Source organism: Sus scrofa, chromosome 17 (genome assembly GCF_054392235.1).
Source record: "Sus scrofa isolate SSC_HxYL_T2T_F1_AM1 chromosome 17, Sscrofa_HxYL_maternal_Yorkshire_Landrace_v2.0, whole genome shotgun sequence".
Taxonomy (NCBI): domain Eukaryota; kingdom Metazoa; phylum Chordata; class Mammalia; order Artiodactyla; family Suidae; genus Sus; species Sus scrofa.
In genome coordinates, this window is record NC_139399.1 from 34,962,538 (window position 1) to 34,973,664 (window position 11,127).

The 11,127-nt window shown below is 50.5% G+C and overlaps 1 protein-coding gene across 7 annotated transcripts in view; it reads left to right on the forward strand.

Annotated features, from left to right (window-relative positions):
• Nucleotides 1-11,127, forward strand: part of SLC24A3 (solute carrier family 24 member 3) — an 808,408-nt gene that overhangs the window by 686,836 nt on the left and 110,445 nt on the right. The window lies entirely within an intron of this gene.

An 11,127-nucleotide genomic window follows, 5' to 3' on the forward strand; every position in this document is an offset into this window, starting at 1 on the left:
TGGTCTCTGCAGTGGCTCGGGGTGCAGCTGTAGCTGGGATTTGACCCCTGGCCCAGAAACTTCCATATGCCTTAGATGTGGTAGGGGAAAAAAAAAAAACACAGAAAACAAAAAACTTTTTTACTAATACAGCTTTTCATGTCAGATAATTTATGTGCAGGCATCTTTTTCCTCTGCCAGCACTCCCCATGTTTATTATGTTTAAATAACAGGAGAAACTTCCTTCTCTGAAAAAGAACTTTGAGATCAAAACGTGTTTCCTTGCGGGGGTGGGAGGTGTCCTCTGCATTCAGGGGAGTCAGTGGAAGTGATGATAGTAACGAGCTTTGAGGTGTTTGACATCAAACTGAACCAGCACTTGTTCATCTTGGTCATAACCAGGAATCCTCAATTTGTATTCACCAAGTCCATATGCCAGTGTGGGACTGCATCCCAGGACACTCAGGTAGAAAACTGTTTATTGGGTCCCACTGTGGTGCACTGGGTTAAGGATCTGGTGTTGTCTCTGCAGCAGCTCTGGTCACTGCCAAGGCACAGGCTCGATCCCTGGCTCAACGCAGTGAGTTAAGGATCCGATGTTGCCGCAACTGTGGCATAGGTTGCAACTGCAGCTCAGATTCAGTTCCCGGCCCGGGAACTTCCACATGCAGTGGGTATGGCCAAAAGAAAGAAAAAATAATTGCTTATTTGTTCTCCTTCTGAGCTAGTTCCCATCCCCTTACATCGGCTAGCTACTCCAGTTCCAAGGAAATAAAGCTTTGCCCAAAAGCTGGTGCCTTCTTCTTATTCTTTCTTTGCTTTTTCTCTTCTCTTCCTCCTCCTCCACTTCCTCCGTTGTCTTTCTTTTTTTGTTGTTGTTTTGTTTTGTTTTGTTTGTTTTTTTATCAAATCTTATTTCACTTGCACAAGGATACCGTGGGACCTTCCAACTACTCTTTCTCACAATGTAGAACATTGATGCTAACAGCCCTTAGAGCCAATTTAGTCCACTTCATTCACTTTACAGATGAGGAAACTGTGGCTGGAGCAGCAGGGGAGACTGAATGGGGCCCCTCTTGCCCCCTCACACACACACCTCCCTGCACCCTCATCCAAAACTCTAAGCAGTATTTGTCCTCCTGGCAGCTGTCTTCCATCCTGGTAGGGATGGCATTGACGTAGCCTACACCAGATCTCAGAGACCTTCCTGCCATCTCCACTTCTATATTCCCCCAAAGTAGACCCCCAGACAAAGATTGGGGAGCAGGTCATGTGTTTGGGACTGGATCCTAGGAAACTCCGTTGTGACAATGGGAAAGAGAGACCATGCACCCACAGAAAGAAGACACCAAGCAGGTCACTGCTCTGGGCACCCGGGACTCAGCCCCACGGTGGGGGGGGGGGCCTCTGGGAGGCAGTGGGGAGCACGTACTCCTCGGGGGTGAGGGGCTGTGGGGGTGTGCACCAGCTGAGGGCAGAGCAGACTCTGCAGCCAGCAACCCTCCAGGCAAAGTCATCGGTGCTGGAAGTTGGGAGTCCAGCCTGAGTCCAGCCTGGAAGTGGTGGGTGCTGTGGAGACACAGATAGGAAATCAGCCATGCTCTCCACACACCACATCCTGGAAGCTCACCACAGAGGGTCCACTCCTACTGTCATGGGAAGATACTGAGTTCCTTTCTCAAGAGGAATGGGAGGAAGGGGACCTAGAACGCATGATGGGCCTAAATCCAAGTGACTCCCCGCTCCCAGAATGGATCCTTTGGGGAAAATCTCATCGACACACGAAATGCTACAGATCCAGTGGGTTGGTGGACTAAGTTTGGGATAAAAGATACGTTTTATCCAGCCTGTCTCCACAACAAGATCCTACACCTTTCTGCCTGTTCTTCAGTCTTTCAGCTGAAGGTGTGTCCATCACTGATGTGGTTTTTGGGACAGAGGAGTGGAATCAAGAGATTCTTAGAGTTCTCCTGTGGTGCAGCAGGTTAAGGTTCTGGCGTTGTCACTGTAGCAGCTGTGTTATGGGCTCAATCCCTGGCCTGGGAACTTCCACAGATCTCAGGTGCAGCCAAAAAGAGAGAGATTCATGGCAAGCAGTCATCACTCTGATATCTCAACTATAATTCCTGATTCGTCCATCAGGACTCTCTCAGCAGAAGAGTTATTTCATCAATCAAAGCCAGTGATGGATTGACTTGGGGAAATGCATCTGACTGCTGCTGAACCATAGGTCAAGGTCAGACCTTCTTCAGAGTCTTTATGACCTTCAGGAATTGGTGTAGTTTTTTCCTCTTCCACTGCCCTCAAATCAAGTCAAAACTTCTTCAAAAAGGAAAAAAAAAAAATAAGAGTCTGGAATCTTAAGGTTCAGAGAGGACATTAGGGATTTTTCATCCAGATTTTCTCCCCACAAAGTATCCCTTGAATGGGCTCTTCATTGCTCTCGAATCAGTGTTGTGCCCTAACTGCTCTCATCAGAGTCACAGTGACCTCCAAGTCCCTGAGTCTCAGCTGGCCCTCCACCCTCTTCTTGGTGCAGTCGCAGCACTTGGCACAGACCTTCACTCCTAGAGCCACTTTCTTCCCTTGGCTTCTGGCTGCTCATAGTCCTGGCTCCCCTCCCCCACCTCCCCATGGCCCCTTCTCATCTCCTTGCTTGGTATGTCCCACCCCCACCCCAACTAGACTGGAGCCAAGTGGGGCGCGCTCTGCCCTCTGACCATTCCTCTTTTCTCTCCACATGTGCTTTCAGGCTTTGGCTTTAATACCAGCCCCCAGGTGATGCCTCTAGACCCCTACCACCTACAGGACATCTCAGTCTGTCCAAACCTGGGCTTCAGACTCTTGCTGCAAATCTCCTCCCCCCACAGGCTCATCAGTAAATGGTGGCTCCATCCTTTTAGTGGGTGTCACCCTTAGTTGACTCCATACCCTGTATCCTATGTCCAGATCATCTGGAAATCCTGTTGCATCTACCTTCAGAATATTTGCCAGATCAGCCACTCCTTTCCTCCTCCAACTGGCCACCTTGGCCGAGTCCCACTGCCCCTCTTTAGGCCGGCTGCGGTGGGCCGCATGGTGACCTCCTTGCAGCCACAATGATGTTTGAAAGTCTTCTGGGGAGCTGTCACCTCTCTGCTTAAACCTGACTGGGAGCCCTGTCACATTCAGAGGAAAAGCTAAACAGTGGCCTCCAGGGCCCTCTGCCCTCATCTCCCACAACCTGCCCTCACTCTGAGCTCCCCAGCCTCACTGGCCTCCTCGATGATCACAAACACACCCCGTGCTCCTGCCTTTGCACCTGCTCTCCCTTCTTTCAGACACAGTCCTGGCCCACACGCCCGTGCTCACCTTCCCCCATCCCTCGTGCTTATTCAGACATCACTTCTCATGAGCTCTTCCTTGGTCATCCCACTGAAAAGGTCACACGCATTGCCATCCCAAACTCTCATCCCGTCTCTCCTGTGTTTTTCTCCACAGTGTGTATCATCACAGAACTAGCTGTATTGTCTACTGTATAATTATGCATTGGGCACCTTCCTGCCATGGGGTGTGAGTGTGATGGGAGCAGATGGGCTCATCAGTGATGCTTCCTTCTCTGTCCCCATTGCCTAGACCGTGCTTGGTATCCATTGGGTAATTGACTGATAGAATGACGTCACTGATGTTCAGTGATGCTGAGCGTACCATTGTGCAGTGTGCTCCTTCTGTGAATTTTTAGGTGACTGTGCTCAAATCTCCCTCCCTTCCGGGACCTGTATCTGCCTTCTCTACTGAAATAAAATATAGCTCTTCCTTGCTTAATCAATAATGAACTCCAGATCTAAGACTGACCCCAGGCTTTGCCTCCACCTAGGATGGGAACTGTGCCCTGGCTCTCTCCATTCTTCCAACTACTTTTCTGGAACTTGGCCTCCAGACACCTGTTCCTCCTTGGGATGTTCCTACATGGTCAATGTCTCCATCCCAGTATGGGGTCCATTGGGATGGGGGTACTGTGCCCTGGGTGAATCATGACTAATGCTGGGCATGGGGCGATGTTGACCTCTTACCCATCACAAGAAATTCTTTTTCATGCACCTAGAGCCTGTTCTAGTCTGTGTAGCAACTGGATCTCATTCTTGGCGCATGGGAACTTTTGAGCAGCTCCAATCTCCAGGTAATTTCCCCATATGCCACCCTGTTCTATATTTCAGTGCAGGATTTTTTTTTTAACATTCATCCCTCTCACACCATTCTTATTCGGTTTTTTTTTTGGGGGGGGGGTTGCCTTTTTTTTTTTTGCCGTTTCTAGGGCCGCTCCCACAGCATATGGAGGCTCCCAGGCTAGGGGTCTAATCGGAGCTGTAGCCACTGGCCTACGCCAGAACCACAGCAACACAGGATCCGAGCTGCATCTGCAACCTACATCACAGCTCACAACAACGCCGGATCCTTAACCCACTGAGCAAGGTCAGGGATTGAACCCGCAACCTCATGGTTCCTAGTTGGATTCGCTAACCACTGAGCCATGACGGGAACTCCTTTTTTGCGTTTTCTTGAGCCGTTCTCGCAGCATATGGAGGTTCCCAGGCTAGCAATCTAATCGGATCTGTAGCCACCAGCCTGCGCCAGAGCCACAGCAACTCGGGATCCGAGCCGCATCTGCAACCTACACCACAGCTCATGGCAACACTGGATCCTTAACCCACTGAGCAAGGCCAGAGATCGAACCTGCAACCTCATGGTTCCTAGTTGGATTCGTTAACCACTGAGCCACGACAGGAACTCCCATTCTTATTTGTTTTGAAAGAGGCTGTTGACATCTTTTTAAATCTTGACTCTCTCAAGAGGTGCTTTCTGTGTCTCACAGTTGTGCGTGTCTATGCATCTGAATTGGTTTCAGTAGTGTGATAAGGGCGGAGGCAATTTCCATCTGGTGTGTTTCCCACAAAGATTGGTCTTTCTCCACATTGTAGATCTGAGGGCTGATGAGAACAGGGCCAGAACAGGTGCCCCCACTCAGAAATGCTGAGCATCTTCGGAGAGGCAGCAACCTTGAGAATGTATCTCTCCGATTTCTGACTACAGTAAGAGGACAGGGATGCCCCATTTTATGTCTCTTAGCTTTATTGCACTTTGCAGATAGTGCAGTTCTTGCCAGTGGAAGGTTTGTGGCCACTCTGCAGCAAGCAAATCTGTCAGTACCATTTTTCCAGCCGCCTTTGCTCACTTTAAGTCTCTCTGTCACATTTTGGTAATTCTTAAAATATTTCAGACCCTCCACTAGCAAAAAGATTACAACTCTCTGAAGGCCCAGATGATGGTTAGCATTTTTAGCGAGGAAGGTTATTTTTGCCGTTTTAAATTATACTTGATTTACAATGTTGTGCCAATTTCTGCTGTACAGTAAAGTGACCCAGTCATACATATATATACACATTCCCTTTCTTATGTTATCTTCCATCGTGGTTTATCTTAAGAGATGGGATATAGTTTCCCTGTGCTATGCAGTGGGACCTCATTGCCTATCTATTCTAAACGTAATAGTTTGCATCTATTAACCCCAAACTCCTAGTCCATCCCACTCCCTCCCCACTCCCTCTTGGCAACCATAAGTCTGTTCTCTGTGTCTGTGAGTCTGTTTCCGTTTTGTAGATAGGTTCATTTGTGCCACATTTTAGATTCCACATATAAGTGATATGGTATTTGTCTTTCTCCCTCTGACTTACTTGACTTAGCATGAGACCCTCTCATTGCATCCACATTGCTGCCAATAGCATTAGTTTGTTCTTTTTTATGGCTGAGTTGTAAGTATTCCATTGCGTATATGTACCACATCTTCAACAGATGAATGGATTAATCAATGAAATATTTTTAATTAAGGTATGCATGTTGTGTTTTTAGACATAATGCTGCTGCACACTTAAGAGACTAGAGTGTAGTGTCAACATAACTTTTATATATGCCTGGGAAACCAAAATATCCTTGTGGCTCACCGCATTGCAACACTGGCTTTATTGCAGTGGTCTGGGGCGGAACCCGCAATATCTCTGAGGTGGGCTTGCAATTGACTGCCCGTCCTGGTGGCTGTGTTCTGAAACTCATCACAGCATTTGGGCCGGGGCAGCACCTCCCCCAGGCTGCTCCCAGTGATGCTAAGGAGTCCTGGGCCATCTGGGGACTCTCCTAACCGGCGACTTTGGTTGGAGGTTGCCCTGAGAGCCCAACGCTTAGGATTTAAACTTAGAACGTAACCTGCCATCTAAGATGCTTCTACATCCCCGCTCTCTCCATATGCCCCTGGAGTCTGATAGCCCCCATCGGGACCCTGCAGGATGGCAGAAAAATCACCTTTGGTGTTCTTTGCCATTTCTGCAGAACCACGGGCATCATAGGGCTGCAGTGGCATCTTGAACAGCTTACGAGTGAGAGTATGATGAAGAGCTTGCAATTTAGAGTCACGCTGTTGGGGTTGAATCCCATCTCTGCCTGTGTGGCATCAAGCACATGACTTAAATTTTATGTGCCTCTGTTTCCTTTTCTGTGAAGCAGGTTAATAGTTTTTACCTGGTAGGGTCATTGCTGTAGTTACATGAATTAATGCAGGTATGGTATTTAGAATGGCACCAGGTGTGTAATAGATATTCAGTGGAGACGCCCTGGTGCCAGGCTCTTGCCCCCACGGTGTCCTTCTCCTCATGGTCCTTGTTGCGGGGTCCAGCCCACACCTGTCCTGTCCCTTCGTGCCTCGGGCCCACAGACTCTCCCTCACCCAGATGTTGGTCTTCACCCCAGAACCTTGCTCTGGGTCCCATCCTGCTTTTCTTACCCACTTAGCACATGTTCCTCTGGGTCGACAAACCTGCCTGTGGACAGCAACAGGGGAGCAAGGGTCCCCGCATATATTTCTGTGTCCCATTGAGTACGTGAAGCACAGTAGAGTCTTGCTTGAGAACCAGCGCAGACTGCAGAACCTGGAAAGAGTGGTCGGTGGCTCTGAGGTCCCTCTCAGTGCCACGTGGGTTCTGATTAAGCTGCCTCTAGCCTTGCAGCTGCCCGGGACTCGCTTCTCTTGACCCAGATGGATCCCCGACTTGGAGGTCTCTGCTTTGAACCCCGGGACTGATCATGAGTAATGAGGCTGAACCCAGAGGCATGTTCAAGGAAGATCAGATGGTCCTCTGGGTTAGCATCCAACAACCCAAATTGGAATTTGCTGGGGTGTGTGGATATGTGCGTGTGTGTTTTGATTAGTGAATCTCTCCTGTTTGTTCTGCATCCAAGTCGTCATCCCTTTTTAAGCCATAATCTTTTAAGCTTTAATCTCACAGATGATGTGGTCTTTAGCCGCATCTTTGAACAGACCTCTGTGGGCCAGAGGATCTTTCCTACCAAGGGGTTTAATTCCTTTTCTACTTGGTTTTATTACTATTTGATGTAGTTTGGTTTATGTTTTGGTTTCATCTCATTTTAAAAATAAATCTTTCAGGGACAGATCCAGTTAGGAAGGGTCTGGAAATTTTAAATGAATTGATGACATGCTGGCACCGGTCGGTTTCCTGCAAGCAGGCACCTGCCCAGACAGAGTTCTGGGTGCAAAATGTTTTTAGGATCAATGCTTGGGAAGGGAAAGGGGAGGGAGATGAAGTCAGGCTTTAATGCAGGCTCGCCAAAGCCTCAGCCAACCTGGCAAACAGTTCTGGAACCAGTAAGGCCCACTTGGAATATCACTGCATCTCAGCCAGTGAATGAGTGTCACCCAGGAAATATGTGACCTTGGGCAGGGCGGTGAGCAGCAGCTGAGGCAGACCCATCCCATGAGAGCTGCCCGCTGGAGACCACCTGCTGAGCTCACCCCTGGAGCTGGGCAACAAGTCCTTCCCACCCTCTGAACAGAGCACCCAGGAGCTCTGAGAATGCACAGCCACCCAGTCAGGGGACAGTATGCTGGGGAAGGTGGGCTGAGTTCTCACCAACATTTTAGCAAGTACTGTGACACCCCCCCCACCGCCCCATTCTCAGGCCCACTGTCTATTCTGAGACACCTGGGTCAGGTCTTCCCGTGGTGCTGGGGCCACCCAAACAGTAGACACTTGAACTGGGCATGAAGCTTCTGTGTTCCAGTCACCCCTAAGAAAAAAGATCCCAGGAAGAGTGCGATTATCCAGAGGGCCCTGGAAGGCCTTGGAGCCACTGAGGAATTTTGATCCATCCATGTGGCGCCCCATCCCGAAGGATGTCCGCCCCTCCCCAGCATCACAAGCCTCCTAAAGACGACTTCAGCCAAGAGCCCAAGCCTGCTTCTGTCCAAGGTACTGCTTGTGCAGCTTAGAACTCCCACCAGGGTCTCTTAAAGGAAGGAGAGGAGGGAGAGAAGCAGACCAACCTCTGCAGATGCCTCGTGCTCCCACTGGACGGGAGGTCGAAGGACCAGGCACCTGCTCTTTCAGTCACCCAGTGTTTACTGAATGCACGCTTGTGGTGGACCACGCAGCTGAAACCAGTGTCCTTGCAGACCTTACATGCTTGGGGGTGCGGGGGAGACCGTGGTCTACCAGTCACCACGCTGGGATCACACACGGGCCAGGTGCACGTGGCCCCAGCCCTCAGAGCCTTTGGTCTTACGGGACGAAGCTCCAGATGAAGCTGACGTCATGGGGGTCCTCTGGAGCAAAGGATTTGCTCTGCTGCGTTTGGACTGTGCTCTGCCGAGGTGTGGGGATCTAGAATGGTCATGAAGAGCACCTGCTGGGTTCCCTGCCAGTGCATCTAGGCCCACCACACCCCTAGGCACTGCTGAGTCCCAAGAGATGCTGAGACAGACTGTAGCAGCCAAACATCCAGGTCCTCCTTCCCACCGCTCTCACCACTGGCCAGCGAGGAACATAAGCAGCCCCCTGGTCCTGGAGCCACAGGATATTGAGATGTCCAGCAGGACCAGCCTCGTCCCCAAGGTCTTTTCTTCTCACCATGGACAGCACCCATAACATTTGTTCCAGGCAGATCTGGGAGGGCAAAGGGCAGTGGAATCCATGCTGTGCAAACCAAGCCTGACTGCGGGAGAGTGTTCAGGGTCCCCTCTGAGGTCAGAGCCAGGGGCTGTCCCCTGAAAAAGCCTGCCAGCCAAGGTCTGGTTCCAGAGCCACCTATGTGCCGACATACCCTCAGCAGCCACCACCGGCCCCATGCTTTTTCTGCCTGCATCACAGAAATAATTGTAAAAAGAGAGATTTAGTAAAAAAGAGCGGTGCTGCCCCAGCAGGAATGTTTAGTCCTCGGTTCAGCTAAGGCTGCAGGTTATATAACCACACGGTAATGAAGGCAGGGAAGCTCCGAGGGGCTGTGGGACTTCTCTTTTTGATCTCCAACTTCCTAGCCAGATCCCAGGGAGCTTTAAATCTCCCCTTATCCTATTTTAAATGATCTCATTTCAGATATTTTTTTCCCCTGCCTTAGTTGGCACAGGCTTCTCCTAGCATTTGCATGGAGCATCCTTGAAATGTGTAGGGGAGGAGGGCTAGCCTGTCTTGAAATGCAGGGGTTGCTGGTGGTGGAGGAAATTGGGAAGAAGGCCACTGACCCACTGATGGAGCCCACCCCTGACGGAGCCCCCTCCGACCCCCGCCCCAGGGAACGCTTGCCAGCCCCAGGAGTGGGATGGGTAAGGATGCGCCGGAGGCAGGCTTGCCTGGGTCCAGATTCCAGGGTCACCACAGCATTGGTTTGCTACCACTGCTATAATAAAGTACCACAGGCTATGGGGGGCCTTAAACCACTGAAACTGATCTTCTCACAGTTCTGGGGACTGGAAGGCCAAGATCAAGGGATTTCAGAGTTGGTATCTTCAGGGCTTCCTCCTTGGCTTAGAGGCAGCCATCTGTCTTCTGTGTCTTCACAAGGTCGTCCTCCTGTGCGGGTCTGTGTCCTAATCTCTTCTTCTACAGACACCAGTCATATTAGTTTGGGGCCCATCCATGTGATCTCATTTTTCATGAATCACCTCTTTAAAGGCCCTGTCCTCCAGCTCAGTCACATTCTGAGGTCCTAGGGTGTAGAGCTTAAACACATGAACTTGGGGGACACATTTCAGCTCAAAGCAACCATGTACTAAGTGATCTTACGCAAGTACTTTTTTATGCTTCTTGGGCCTCTGTTTCTTCATCTGAAAAATGGGCACCATGATAATGCCAGCCTCATGGGGTGTCGTGAGGACTAACTGAGTTAATACCTCAAGCATTAGGATGAGTTAGAAGAGTGTAAGGGGGGTGTTATTTCAGAGGGAAGCAGAACAAAATTCTAAAGCCATAGCCTTTTTTGCTCTAGTGATCCACCTCCATGGGACGTTTCATGCCCAACTCCATCCTCAGACTTGGAAAGAGTCTGTGGTCAGTTCCTCTTTACCGTTTGAGAGTGCTGAGTGGTTCCAATTTCCACAAGAAAAACTGAAGCTATGGCAGGGCGGACCGCCAGGGCTGGCCACAGTTCCCAGCTCCCTCCCAGCATTGCTTTCTGGCACCCACCTGCCTCCCCCAGCCACCCGCTCCTGCCCAACACATGGCAGCAAATCCCTTTAATTTCCTCCCATAAAAAAAAAAAAAAGAGTCTAGTTAGTTTCTCTTTGCCTGGGCTCGCTCGTGAGTCCCTTCCAGCAAATACAGAGAGCTGGAAATGACAGTGCATGGCTTCCCAGACTGGTCCTGAAAGGCAGCAGAGCTTCCCCTGGCTCACTCTCAGTGTCTCGGGATGTGTACCTCTGGAGCGCTGAGCCCCCGTGAAAGGAACCAGCTGCCCTGCTGGAAAGACAGCTGAGGATGGAGAGAGGCGCTCAAAGCCCCTGTATTTCCTGCCCCAGCTGTTTGACTGTGTCCAGCCCGGAAGCCAGACATGAGGATAGCAATCCTGTTTCCTGCCATTCCTAATGGCCCTCCCCCACCCCGATCCTGGGGCCACCCCAGCCACCGTCAGCTAGAGCAGAGCCGAGCTGTCACTGTGGACCTGCAGGGTCTGTGAACAGAGGAGTGGTTGGTTTCGGCCACCACGTTCTGGAGTAACTTGTTACGCACCCGACAGCTGAAGCCCCACCTTGGCTCAAACCCAGCCATTTCGGGCAAAGTCCTTGGGTGCAGCTCCCCCTGGAGTGTTGGGGTAGAGATCTGTGAGAAGAAG